Genomic DNA, 12,927 nt, shown 5'->3' on the forward strand with positions numbered 1-12,927 from the left:
CCCTCTTCCTCAAATATTTTGAGTAAGAGTGGTATTACTTCTTCTTTAAGTATTTGGTAAAATTCAGCAATGAAGCCATCAGATCCTGGGCTTTCCTTTGCTGGGAGATTTTTTATTACAGCTTTGATCTCATTGATTGTTATTGGTCTATTCAGGTTTTGAATTTCTTCATGGTTTAATGCTATTCCTGTCAGCCTAGCATTAGGCTAACATGTCTCTCAGAATTTGAAAAATATTCTCAAATTTGTATTCAACAAAAAAATAGCTCAAATAGCCAAAGCAATCTAAGCAAAAAGAACAAAGTTGAAGGCATGACACTACCCAACTTCAAACTGTATTGCAAGGCTACAATTACGAAAATAGAATGGTATTGGTTTAAAAAGAGATACTCCAATGGAAAAAGTTAGAGAACCCAGAAAGAAAGCTGTATACCTACAACCATCTGATCCTCAAGAAAGTCAATAAAAACAAGCTATGAGAAAATGACTATAAATGGTGCTGGTATAATTGGCTAGTTATATGCAGAAGATTAAAACTGGGTTCCTTATTTTCACTATAGAGAAAAATGAACTCAAGACGGATTATAGACTTTAATGTAAAAGCTAAAACAGTAAAAAAAAAAAAAAAAAAAAAAAAAAAAGAAAGAAAGAAACTAGTAGAAATAAAATACGACCCAGAATGTAGGGCTTTGCAAATATTTTATGATAAAGTCTCCAAAAAGCAACTGCAACCAAACCAAAAATCACTGAGTGGGACCTAAACTAAAGAGCTTCTTCACAACAAAAGAAACTATCAACAGTGTAAACAGACAACCTATGAAATGGAAGAAAACATTTGCAAGCTATGCATCAGACAAAGGTATAATATCTATACCCCACTAGGAACTTTAAAAAATTAACAAGCCAAAAATAAACTATTCTATTAAGAAATGAACAAAATTCATGAGCAGACACTCTTTTAAAGAATGCATACACTTAGCAAAGAAGCATATGAAAAATTAATCAAAATCACTAATCGTTAGAGAGGTGCAAATCAAAACCACAGTGAGATACCATCTCACAACAGAGTGGCTATTAATAAAAACTCAAAAAATAACAGATGTTGGCAAGGTTGCAGAGAAAAGGAAATGCTTATATGCTGCTGGTGTGAATGTAAATTAGTTCAGTCACTGTGGAAAGTAGTTTGGAGCTTTCTCAAAGAACTTAAAATAGAACTACCATTTGACCCAGCAATCCAATTACTAAGTATATACCAAAAGAAATAGAAATTATTCTACCATGAAGACACATGCATGCACATTTTCATTACAGCACTATTTATAATAACAAAAGCATGGAATCAACATAGATGCACATCAGTGGTTGACTGGATAAATAAAATGTGGTACAAATACATCATGGAATACTATGCAGCCATAAAAAAGAATGAAATTACGTCATTTGCAGCAACATGGTCGGAGCTGGAGAGGCCATTATCCTAAGTGAATTAATGTAGGAATAGGAAACCAAATATCACATGTTCTCACTTATAAGTGGGAGTTAAACACTGAGTTTACCTCTACACAAAGACAGGAATAATAGATGCCAGAGCCTACTTGGGGATGGAGGGTAAGAAGGGTGTAAGAACTGAAAAACTTCGTATCAGGTATTGTGCTCATTACTTGGGTAATAAAATAATCTGTACACAAAAGCCCTGCAACATGCACTTTTATCCATATAACAAACCTGCACATGTACTTTGCTGCACCTAAAATAAAAGTTGGAAAGAAAAATGTAATAGAGTTAAAAAAAAAAGAAATTATTTTGCTGTTTCACATGTGTTGTCATATTTTGTTTTTACATTTTCATTTGTCTTAAGAAATTTTTTAAATTTTCCTTTTAATTTCTTCATTGACATACTGGTTTTTCAGGAGCATATCTAATTTCCATGTATTTGCAAATTTTCTGAATGTATCCGGTTATTGATATCTAATTTTACCTCATTATTATCAGAAAATAAACTTATAAAATTTTAATCTTCTTACATTTAAGAGTTTTTCTGTGGGCTAACATATGCCCTGTCCTGAAGAATGTTCCATGTGTCAATGAGAAAAATATGTATTCTGCAGCTATGGATAGAATATTCTGTATATCTCTGTTAGGAACATTTAGTATAAAATGTACTTTAAGCTTAACTTTTTTTTTTCTGTTTCAAAGATCTGTCCATTGCTAAAAGTGGAGATGTTAAAGTTTCATATTAATGTTGCCTCATATTCTATTCTTCCCTTCCAATGTATTAATATTTACTTTATATATTTAAGTACTCTAATGTTGGGTGCATATATATTTACAATTGTTATGTCAGCTTGCTGAATTGAGTACTTTTTCATTCTATAATGACTTGTCTTGTTTTACAGTTTTTGACTTAAAGTCTATTTTATCTAATATAAGTATGACTATTCCTGGTTTATTTTGTTTTCCATTTGTGTGGGATATCTTTTTTCATCCTTTCATTTTCAATTTATCTGTTTCCTTACAAGTGAAATCAGTATCTTGTAGACAGTATATATCTGGGTCTATTTTTTTTGGATCTGTGCCTTTTCATTGCGTAATTTTAATCCATTTGCATTCCAGGTAATTATTCATGGGTAAGCTCTTACTACTACCATTTTGTAAATTGGTTTTTAGTTGTTTTATTTTTTTAATGTCTTCTGTTCCTTTTTTCCTGTCTTGCTGTCTTCCTTTGTGGCTAAGTGATATGCTCTATTGCAGTATTTTGATTCCTTGCTTTTGTTTTTGTGTAGCTACTCCAGATTTTTGCTTTGCATTGATTATGAAATGTATTAAATAAATCTTATAATTACAATAGGCTATTTTAAGCTGATGACAACTTAACTTTGATTGAAAAAAGAAACTAAAACAAAGCAAAAACAAAGATACTCTACAAATTTACTCTACTTCCCTTCTCACATTTAAAATTTCTAATGTCATAATTTAATTTTTTTGTATTGCATATTCCTCAACAAATACTTTTAGCTATTAGTATTTTAATAGCTTTGTCTTTTAAACTTTATACCAAATATATCATAATTTATACACCTTTATCACTTTGTTAGCATATTGTAAATTTGATTGTGCACTTACTTTTACCAGTGAATTTTATACATTCAGATGTTGTTGTGTTACTCATTGGTGTCCTTTTCTTTCAGCCTGAAGAACTCCCTTTAACACTTCCTATAAGATACATCTGGTGGTGATAATTTTTTAGCTTGTCTTTGTCTAGGAAAGCTCTTATCTCTTCTTTAGCTCTGAAGGACTATTTTTCTAGGAACAGTATTCTTGGTTGACAGGTGTGTGTGTGTGTGTGTGTGTGTGTGTGTGTGTGTGTGTGTGCATCCCTTTGGCCCTTTGAATATATCTTCCCACTCTCTCATGGAGTATAAGGTTTCTGCTGAAAGGTCTGCTACTAGCCATATGGAAACTCTCTTATATATTATTTGTTTATTTTCTTTTGCTGCTTTCAAGATTCCCTCTTTGTCTTTGATCTTTGAAAATCTGATTATATGGGTTAAATACCCTTACTTCAAAAATCTAAAATACAAAATTTAAAAAAAATTAAAACTTATTGTGTGCTGAGATGATGCTCAAAGAAAATGCTCACCACAGCATTTTAGATTTTGGATTTTTAGATTATCAATATTCAACCAGTATGTTGTCTACAAATATTTCTTAAAAATAAGAAATGAAAAACATTTCTGGTCCCAATTATTTTGAACAAAGAATATGCAACCTGTAATACGTCTAGAGGTAATCCCCCTTGAAGTGAATTAGATTGGATACCACTGACCTTCCTCTACCTCTACATTTAGATTTTCAGATTTGGAAAATTCTCTGCTACTATTTTTCAAACAAGTTTCTGCCTCTTTACCTTTCTCTTTTCCTTTTTTAACTCTTGTAAGTAAAATCTTTACTCCTTTGTTGTTGTCTCATGAGTCCTATAAGCTTTTTTCACTTTTGACATTCTTTTGTTCTTTGTTCACCTCTGACTTTACATTTTAAGATAAGTTTTCTTCGGGTTCACAGATTCTTTCTTCTGTCTGATCAATTCTGCCATTGATGTTCCCTGTTGCAGTTTTATTTTTTATTGTATTTTCTTAGTTATAGCATTCCTATTTGATTTTTGATTTTTATAATTTTTATTTCAATCTCTCTATTAATTTTTTATTAGCCTTCACAGACTGGCTTTCTCTGGGAAAGCCCTGCAGTCAGTGTGGCACCGGGGTGCACCAGAAGCCCAGTGTAGCTCCAACCAGCATCAAAAACGTGAAGCTGCTATGGCAGGTGAATTGCTGAGATTAGCCAGAGTCCTAGGACTGCTGAAGACTGCTGATGCCTTCCTGCTGTTGAGGACTTTCTGGAGCCCAGGGCCATTGATATTGGTCTAGTAATAGTGCAGTCTGAAGATCAATTTCACCATATAAGCTTGAAACCTAGGGCTTTGTGGGCTAGCCTGGTGCCAAGGCAGGTCCATAGTCTCGGTCCATGGATACTGGCCTGGAATATGGGATCACGAGGATCTGCCTGGCACTGGGTTTTACTGTGGCTGTCCCAGTGCTGGGGTTCTAGGCAAAATCCTATTCTCACTTTCCTCTCTTTCTCCTAAGTGGCTAATAACTCTCTCCACGATGCCCTGCCTGGGTAGAGATAGGGGTGGTACAAATAATGTAAAACTGTTCTTTCCACCCTCTTAAATCCATATCTTCTTATTATTATGCTACAGTCAGGCACTGTGATTGCTTCTGTGTTTTTTTTTTCCTGCTTTTGTGAATATATTTCCACAGGTGAATAGTTATTCAAATTGACTCTTCTGCAGGGGGATAATTGCAATAGAATTTAATTCACCATCCCTCACCTCTCCTCTATCTGACATATCTTTAAGAGCATGCCAATGTGAAAAAGTCAAAGTTGAGATTATGATTTAATGTTTTATTATTTAACATTATATATTGAGTAAAATCATTACATTTTGCATAAAAATTATTAAAGCATATGCTATACTGAGTTTTATTTATTATTGTAAGTTCAATCAGATGTATAGAATCTATAATCAAGCACCACCTTCTTTTTGGGAACAGAATAGCAGATTTTGAGGAACATAAGAAAATTAAATTTCTCACAGAAGGGAAGAACCTCGAATACCTCAACCGATGCAAATCTTTAAAAAGCTATGAAACAATTGCTGATATATTTTTATGTTGTTTTCACTAAATTATTTATTTAATTAAATTTGTAATATAAAATAAATGGAATTCAGGTTTAGCTGATTCGTGTTTGAATGTAAATTTTTGCTACTTTCTGGATTATATCTATCAAGTTATTTAAACACTGCAATATTTATGTAACTCATTTTTTCCAGTTAATGTCAGGAATGGAGAAAAACCACAAATGAAAGCAAAAGAGAAAACAAAACAAAAGTGCCTCTTCTGAGTAAAACAATTTTAGAAGATGATGTAGAAGCAACAACATAGTTTTGAACTACTTTACTGATCTGTAACTATGCACAGTTCTGAGAAGAGCCATCATCTAATAAAATGATGCATGATGAAATTTGATATACAATGCACTCATATGAATATGAAGAGACTGAGGCTCTAATTTAGTAATAAATAATGTAAACAATCTTATCGTAATTTAGTATATTTTATTTGAGAAATAAGCATGTAGTGGGGCACATATAACCATCTGGAAAAACTGTTCCACTGGTTAGAACTTACCATGAAATTTTATGTTGCCAGTTATATTGGTATGTACGAGTTATATTGGGGACAGGGAAGAAAGAAAAGGAAAACCATTGTGTTGGTTAATATTGAATGTCAACATGACTGGATTGAAGGATGCAAAGTATTATTTCTGGGTGTGTCTGTGAGGGTGTTGCCAAAGGAGATTAATATTTGAGTCACTGGACTGGGAAAGGCAGACCCACCCTCAATCTGGGTGGGCACCATCTAATCAGCTGCCAGCATGGCCAGAATAAAAGCAGGCAGAAGAACATGGAAAGACTAGATTGGTTTAGTCTTTCGGCCTACATCTTTCTCCCATGCTGGATGCTTCCTGCCCTCGAATATCAAACTCCAGGTTCTTCAACTTTGGGACGGACACTGGCTTCCTTGCTCCTCAGGTTGCAGACAGCCTGTTGTGGGACCTCACCTTGTGATCACGTGAGTCAATGCTCCTTAATAAACACCCCCTCATATATACATCTGGCCTGTTAGTTCTGTCTCTCTAGAAAAGGTTCACTAATACAAACATTATGTGTGACTTAAAAAGAAACCCAAAAGAGAACCTGTTAAAATAGTAGTAGTTTGCTGCTTTTTTAACAGTTGCAGGAATATGATCCTTTTTATTATTTTTGTCCTTATTTTCCTAAACTCTTTAGTGAGCATCAGTTTTTAATACAACTCATTAATGAATATAAAGTTGAGATTATATATATTTATTTATAACAAATTATACAAATTCTTACAAAGAATTTATAATTTTATATAATACTTAATTACAGGCATAAATATTTACCAGAGCTGCTCTTCTTTTTCTTATTACCTCATAACTGGTTGCATTCATATATAATTGTAATCAGTGAAAAATAATCAGTGAAAAATACATTTTTCTGTATTTTCTTTTTTTATTTTTTCTAAAACAATCACGATACATGTGCAGAATGTGCAGGTTTGTTACATAAGTATACGTGTGCCATGGTGGTTTGCTGCACCTATTGACCCATCTTCTAAGTTCCCTACCTTCACATCCCACCCCTCAACAGGCCCTGTTGTGTGTCATTGCCCTCTCTGTGTCCATGTGTTCTCATTGTTCAACTCCCACTTATGAGCGAGAACATGTGGTATTTGATTTTCTGTTCCTGTGTTAGTTTGCTGAGAATGATGACTTCCAGCTTCATCCATGTCCCTGTGAAGGACGTGATCTCATTTCTTTACATGGCAACATAGTATTCCATGGTGTATATGTACCACATTTTCGTTATGCACTCTGTTATTCATGGGCATTTGGGTTGGCTCCATGTCTTTCCTATTGTAAATAGTGCTGAAATAAACATACATGTGCATGTGTCTTCATAGTACAATGATTTATATTCCTTTGGGTATATACCCAGTAATGGGATTGCGGGGTCAAATGGTATCTCTGGTTCTAGATCCTTAAGGAATTCCATACTGTCTTCTACAATGGGTGAACTAATTCACATTCCCACCAACAGTGTAAATGTGTTCCTATTTCTCTACATCCTTCCTAATGTCTATTGTTTCCTGACACTTTTTTAATAATTGCCATGCTGACTGGTGATGGTATCTCATTGTGGTTTTGATTTGCATTTCTCTGGTGATCAGTGATGTTGAGCTTTTTTTCATGTTTGTTGGCTGTGTGAATGTCTTCTTTTGAGAAGTGTGTCTTCATATGCTTTGCCCACTTTTTGATGGGACTGTTTATTTGGTTTGTAAATTTAAGTTTCTTGTTAATTCTGGATATTAGATCTTTGTCAGATGGGTAGATTGCAAAAATTTTCTCCCATTCTGTAGGTTGATGATAGTTTCTTTTGTCATGCAGAAGCTCTTTAGTTTAATTCGATCTCTCTTGTCAATTTTGGCTCTTGTTGCAATTGCTTTTAGTGTTTTTGTCATGAAGTCTTTGCCCCTGCCTATGTCCTCAATGTTATTGCCCAGGTTTTCTTCTAGAGCTCTTAATGATTGGGGGTTTTACATTTAAGTCTTTAATCCATCTTGAGTTAATTTTTGTATAAGGTGTAAGGAAGGGGTTCAGTTTCAGTTTTCTGCTCATGGCTAGCCAGTTTTCCCAGCACCATTTACTGAATAGGAGATCGTTTCCCCATTGCTTGTTTTTGTCAGGTTTGTTGAAGATTAGATGGTTGTAGATGTGTGGTGTTATTTCTGAAGTCTCTGTTCTGCTCCACTGGTCTACATGTCTGTTTTGGTACCAGTACCATGCTGTTTTGGTTATAGTAGCCTTGTATTATAGTTTGAAGTCAGGAAGCCTGATGTCTTTATCTCTGTTCTTTTTGCTTAGGATTGTGTTGGTTATACGGGGTCTTCTTTGATTTCATATGAAATTTAAAATAGTTTTTTTTTTAATTCTATGAAGAATGGCAATGGTAGTTTGATGGAAATAACATTGAATCTAAAAATTACTTTTGGCAGTATGACAATTTGCACAATATTATTTTTTCCAATCCATGAGGATGGAATGTTTTTCCATTTGTTTGTGTCCTCTCATTTTGTTGAGCAGTAGTTTGTAGTTCTTCTTGAAGAGGTCTTTCACATCCCTTGTTAGCTGTATTCCTAGGTATTTTATTCTCTTCGTAGTGATTGTGAATGGGAGTTCTCTCATGATTTGGCTCTCTGCTTGTCTGTTGCTGGTGTAAAGAAATGCTTATGATTTTTGCACATTGATTCTGTAGACTGAGACTTTGCTGAAAGTTGCTTATCAGTTTAAGGAGTTTTGGGCCTGAGATGGGTCTTGACTCTTTATCAAGTTTGCCAGTCTGTGTCTTTCAATTGGGTCATTAAACCCATTTGCATTTAAGGTTAGTATTGTTATGTGTGAATTTGATCCTGCCATCATGCTACTATTTGATTATTTTGCAAACTAGTTGATGCAGTTTCTTCATAGTGTCATTGGTCTTTCTACTGTGGTGCATTTTTGCAGTTATTGGGACCAGTTTTTCCTTTCCATAGTTAGTGCTTCTTTCAGGAGCTCTTGCAGGGCATGTCTGGTGGTAACAACATCCTGCAGCATTTGCTTGTTTGAAAAGGATTTTATTTCTCCTTCGCTTATGAAGCTTAGTTTGGCTGCATGTAAGTTTCCAGGTTGAAAATTATTTTCTTCAAAAATGTTGAAGATTGGTTCCCAATCTTTTCTGGCTTATAGAATTTCTTCTGAGAGGTCTGCTGTTAGTCCAATGGGTTTCCCTTTGTAGGTGACCTGGCCTTTCTCTCTGGCTGCCCTTAACATTTTTTCCTTCATTTTGACCTTGGAGAATCTGATGATTATGTGTCTTGGGGTTGATCTTCCCATGGAGTATCTTAATGGTGTTCTCTGTATTTCCTGAATTTGTGTGTTGGCCTGTCTTGATAGATTGAGGAAGTTCTCCTGGATAACATCCCAAAGTTTGTTTTCCAGCTTGTTTCCATTCTCCCCATCTCCTTCTGGTACTCCAATCTATTGTAAGTTCTGTCTTTTTATGAATTCCCATATTTCTTGGAGGCTTTGTTCATTTCTTGTTATTCTTTTTTTCTGTTCTAGTCTGCATGGCTTATTTCAACAAAGTGGTCTTCAAATTCTGATATCCTTTCTTCTGTTTGGTTGACTTGGTTATTGATACTTGTATATGTTTCACGAACTTCTCATCCTGTGCTTTTCAGTTCCATCAGGTCGTATATGTTTCTCTCTAAACTGGTTATTCTAGTTAGCAATTCCTGTAATCACTTATCAAGATTCTTAGCTTCTTTGCATTGGGTTAGAACATGCTTCTTTAGCTCAGCATAGTTTTTTTATTACCCAGCTTCTGAAGCCTGCTTCTGTCAATTTGTCTGTCCTATCCTCAGTCCAGTCCTCTGCCCTTGATGGAGAGATACTGTGATCATTTGGAAGAGAAGAGGCAGTCTGGCCTTTTGGGTTTTCAGCATTTTTTCATTCATTTTCTTATCTTCGTGAGTTTGTCTAGCTTTGGTCTTTGAGGTTGCTGACCCTTGGATGAGGTTTTTGTGGGGACTTTGTTGTTGTTGTTGATGCTGTTGTTGTTGCCTTTGGCTTGTTTGTTTTTCTTGCAATGGTCAAATCTTTCTTCTGTAGGACTACTGCAGTTTGCCTGGGGTTCCCTTCAGGCCCTATTCATCTGATTGGCTCCTGCGCCTGAAGATGTCACTCATGGAGGCCAGAGAATAGCAAAGATGGGTGCCTGCTTCTTCTTCTGGGACCTCTGACCTTGAGGTGTGCCAAACTGATGCCAATAGGATCGCTCCTGTATAGGGTGTCTGACAACCCCTGTTGGAGGGTCTCACCCAGTTGGGTGGCACGGGGAACAAGACCCATTTAACAAGACTTTGTTTTTGGTGGAGCGGTTGTGCCTCACTGGGGGGAAACCCACTTTTCTGGGTTGCCTGGATTCCTCAGAACTACTGGAGGAAAGGGTAAGTGTGCCAGTCAAGAGAGACTACGGCCACCCCTCCGCCTAGGAACTCAGGCCCAGGGACATCTGGGTTCTTTCCCTGAGCCTCTGGCTGGAGTTCTTGGAGTTCCTGCAGGGAAGCCCCTGCCAATGAGGAAGGATGGGTCAGGGCCAGGCCTGAAGAGGCACTCTGCCCACGGACTGCAACCCATGGTGTGTTGGGCTCTGGGGAACAAGTCTTGGGACCAAGCCCTCCAGCCTCCCTGGCTTCAGCAGGGGAAAAGCTCAGCCTGGAGCTATAGAGATAGTTGCCGCTCTTCCCCCATCCAGGGAGCTTAGTGTATTAAGCAGTTTGCGAGTCCCATTGCTGGCTGCTGCCCTCCCCAAAGGAGCCCAAATAAATGGCTTAGACAGCAGGTAGCTGCAGCTGCGGTGCTGGATGCGGCTCCCTGCAGGAGTTCAGTAGGCTTAAGCAGATTTCAGCTAAGAGGTTGTTGCAAATCTGCATGATCTGGGGTTCTGGGGTTGGGACGCTAGGTCCCGGTGGTGTGGGTTTGCGAGTGGGATCTTCCGATCCATGAGTTGCATAGTTCCGTGGAAAAAGCACGGTTTCCCTGGCTGGGTAGCATGTTCACTCACTGCCTCCTTTGGCTGGGGGAAGGCGGCTCCTCTGCCCTGTGTGACTCTCAGGTGGGTCGCCACACCACACTATTCTTCCTTCTCTCTGTTGGTCACGCTAGACTCCTAGTCAGTTCTGATGAGACGGATGAGACAACCTGGATACCTTGGGTGCCAGTGAAGGATTCACAGGCTTATTATGGGTTGTTTTTTTTTTTTTTTTTTTTGTTTTTTTTTTTCTGATGGGAGCCTCTGAAGACCGCTGTTACCAGTTGGCCATTTTGGCCCTGCCCCCTGATATTTTCTGTATTTTCAAGCACAATATATCTCAACCCTTTGCTTCTGTTCTTATCCACATTGCCAACTTGTGCATTTCCACATACATTCAGATTTTTTTTTTTAGAAAAGTTGTTTCTCACTCAACTGAATGGATTCTTCATATAATTTATTTGCCAACCATACTTTCAAAGTGAAAGATTAGGCAAATCCATCATGTACACTAAAATGAATTAGATAGATATTTATGAAGGCATCATAGTTTATACCTGGTAATATAAGCTAAATGACTGAATGGCTTCATTTTACTCTGGTTCACCAAGCAAGGATTTATCATTTTTTCCTTGTTTCTCCTTGTTATTGACAGACAAAGAGCCACGAGATTAGGTTTATTTTCAAAACATTTTTTTAAAAGTAACTGCAAGGAAATAAAATAATAAATAAACTTTAAAGTATTAGTTTCATTCTAATTTGTTATGTAGACTAATTTTTAATTGTAGAAGAGACCTAGAAATTGGAAAGCATAGAAATCTAGCTAGCCAGCTCAAATACGCTCTTTCTACTGAGACACTATTAGTTGCTTATTAAGTAATATAGTAGTATTAAATAATATAAAGTATGATACATTATTGCAAAACCCATTTATATCCCACTTTTAAGTTGTCACGTTACACCATTGTATTATATAGCCCACTACACAGAAGTATGCATCTTTTATTCCACCTCAATTCCTTGAGTTAACAATACCTTTAAATTTGAGTACATAAAATTAACAGTGCTATGCATAGAATAAGAATTGTGAGGAATTCGTAAACTATAGAATTCCAGAAGAATAGAATTGATAAGAAAATGATAACATTTTAATAGTAAACCAAAGTTGAAAATATGCAAAGGAGAGAAGTGTTTTTTTTTTTTTTTTTTTTTTTTTTTTTTTTTCTTTGAGACGGAGTCTCGCTCTGTCGCCAAGGCTGGAGTGCAGTGGCGCGATCGACTCACTGCAAGCTCCGCTTCCCGGGTTCACGCCATTCTCCTGCCTCAGCCTCCCGAGTAGCTGGGACTACAGGCACCGCCACCTCGCCCGGCTAATGATTTTTTTTTGTATTTTTAGTAGAGACGAGGTTTCACCGTGTTAGCCAGGATGGTCTCGATCTCCTGACCTCATGATCCGCCCGTCTCGGCCTCCCAAAGTGCTGGGATTACAGGCTTGAGCCACCGCGCCTGGCGAGAGAAGTGTTTTTTTTAGGCATAAGCAAACCTTTTTTCTCAGCCAAAAGTGAAAGGATAACAAAAGGAAAAGGCTGGGCACGGTGGCTCATGCCTGTAATCCCAGCACTTTGGGAGGCTGAGGTGGGTGGATCACCTGAGGTCATGAGTTTGAGACTAGCCTGGCCAACATGAAGAAACCCGGTCTCTACTAAAAAATACCAAAATTAGCTGGGCATGGTAGCAGGTGCCTGTAATCCCAGCTAACTCGGGAGGCTGAGGCAGGAGAACCGCTTAACCCGGGAGATGGAGGCTGCAGTGAACCAAGATTTCATCATTGTACTCCAGCCTGGACGACAAGAGAGAAACTCCATCTCAAAAAAAACCCAAAAAAAAACAAAAAAACAACATGGACCCTAGGGCAGCCATGACTGTGATCACAGGGACTGTACATTCCAGAATGTAAGCCATGGAGCCTGTACCATGTCGTTGTTACACAGAAGGTAACAATGACATTTGCCTCCAAGATAAAGCAGTGAATGTGGCCCAAAGACCTGGAAAGATAGGTTCTTCCCCCAAGTAGCTAGACACTGTGGAGTACTGCAAGTAAGGCTACCAAAAAGTTGAACAACCAGGAACCCTCGCCAGTTATGCCAC

This window comes from Macaca thibetana, chromosome 2 (assembly GCF_024542745.1).
Source record: "Macaca thibetana thibetana isolate TM-01 chromosome 2, ASM2454274v1, whole genome shotgun sequence".
NCBI lineage: Eukaryota > Metazoa > Chordata > Mammalia > Primates > Cercopithecidae > Macaca > Macaca thibetana.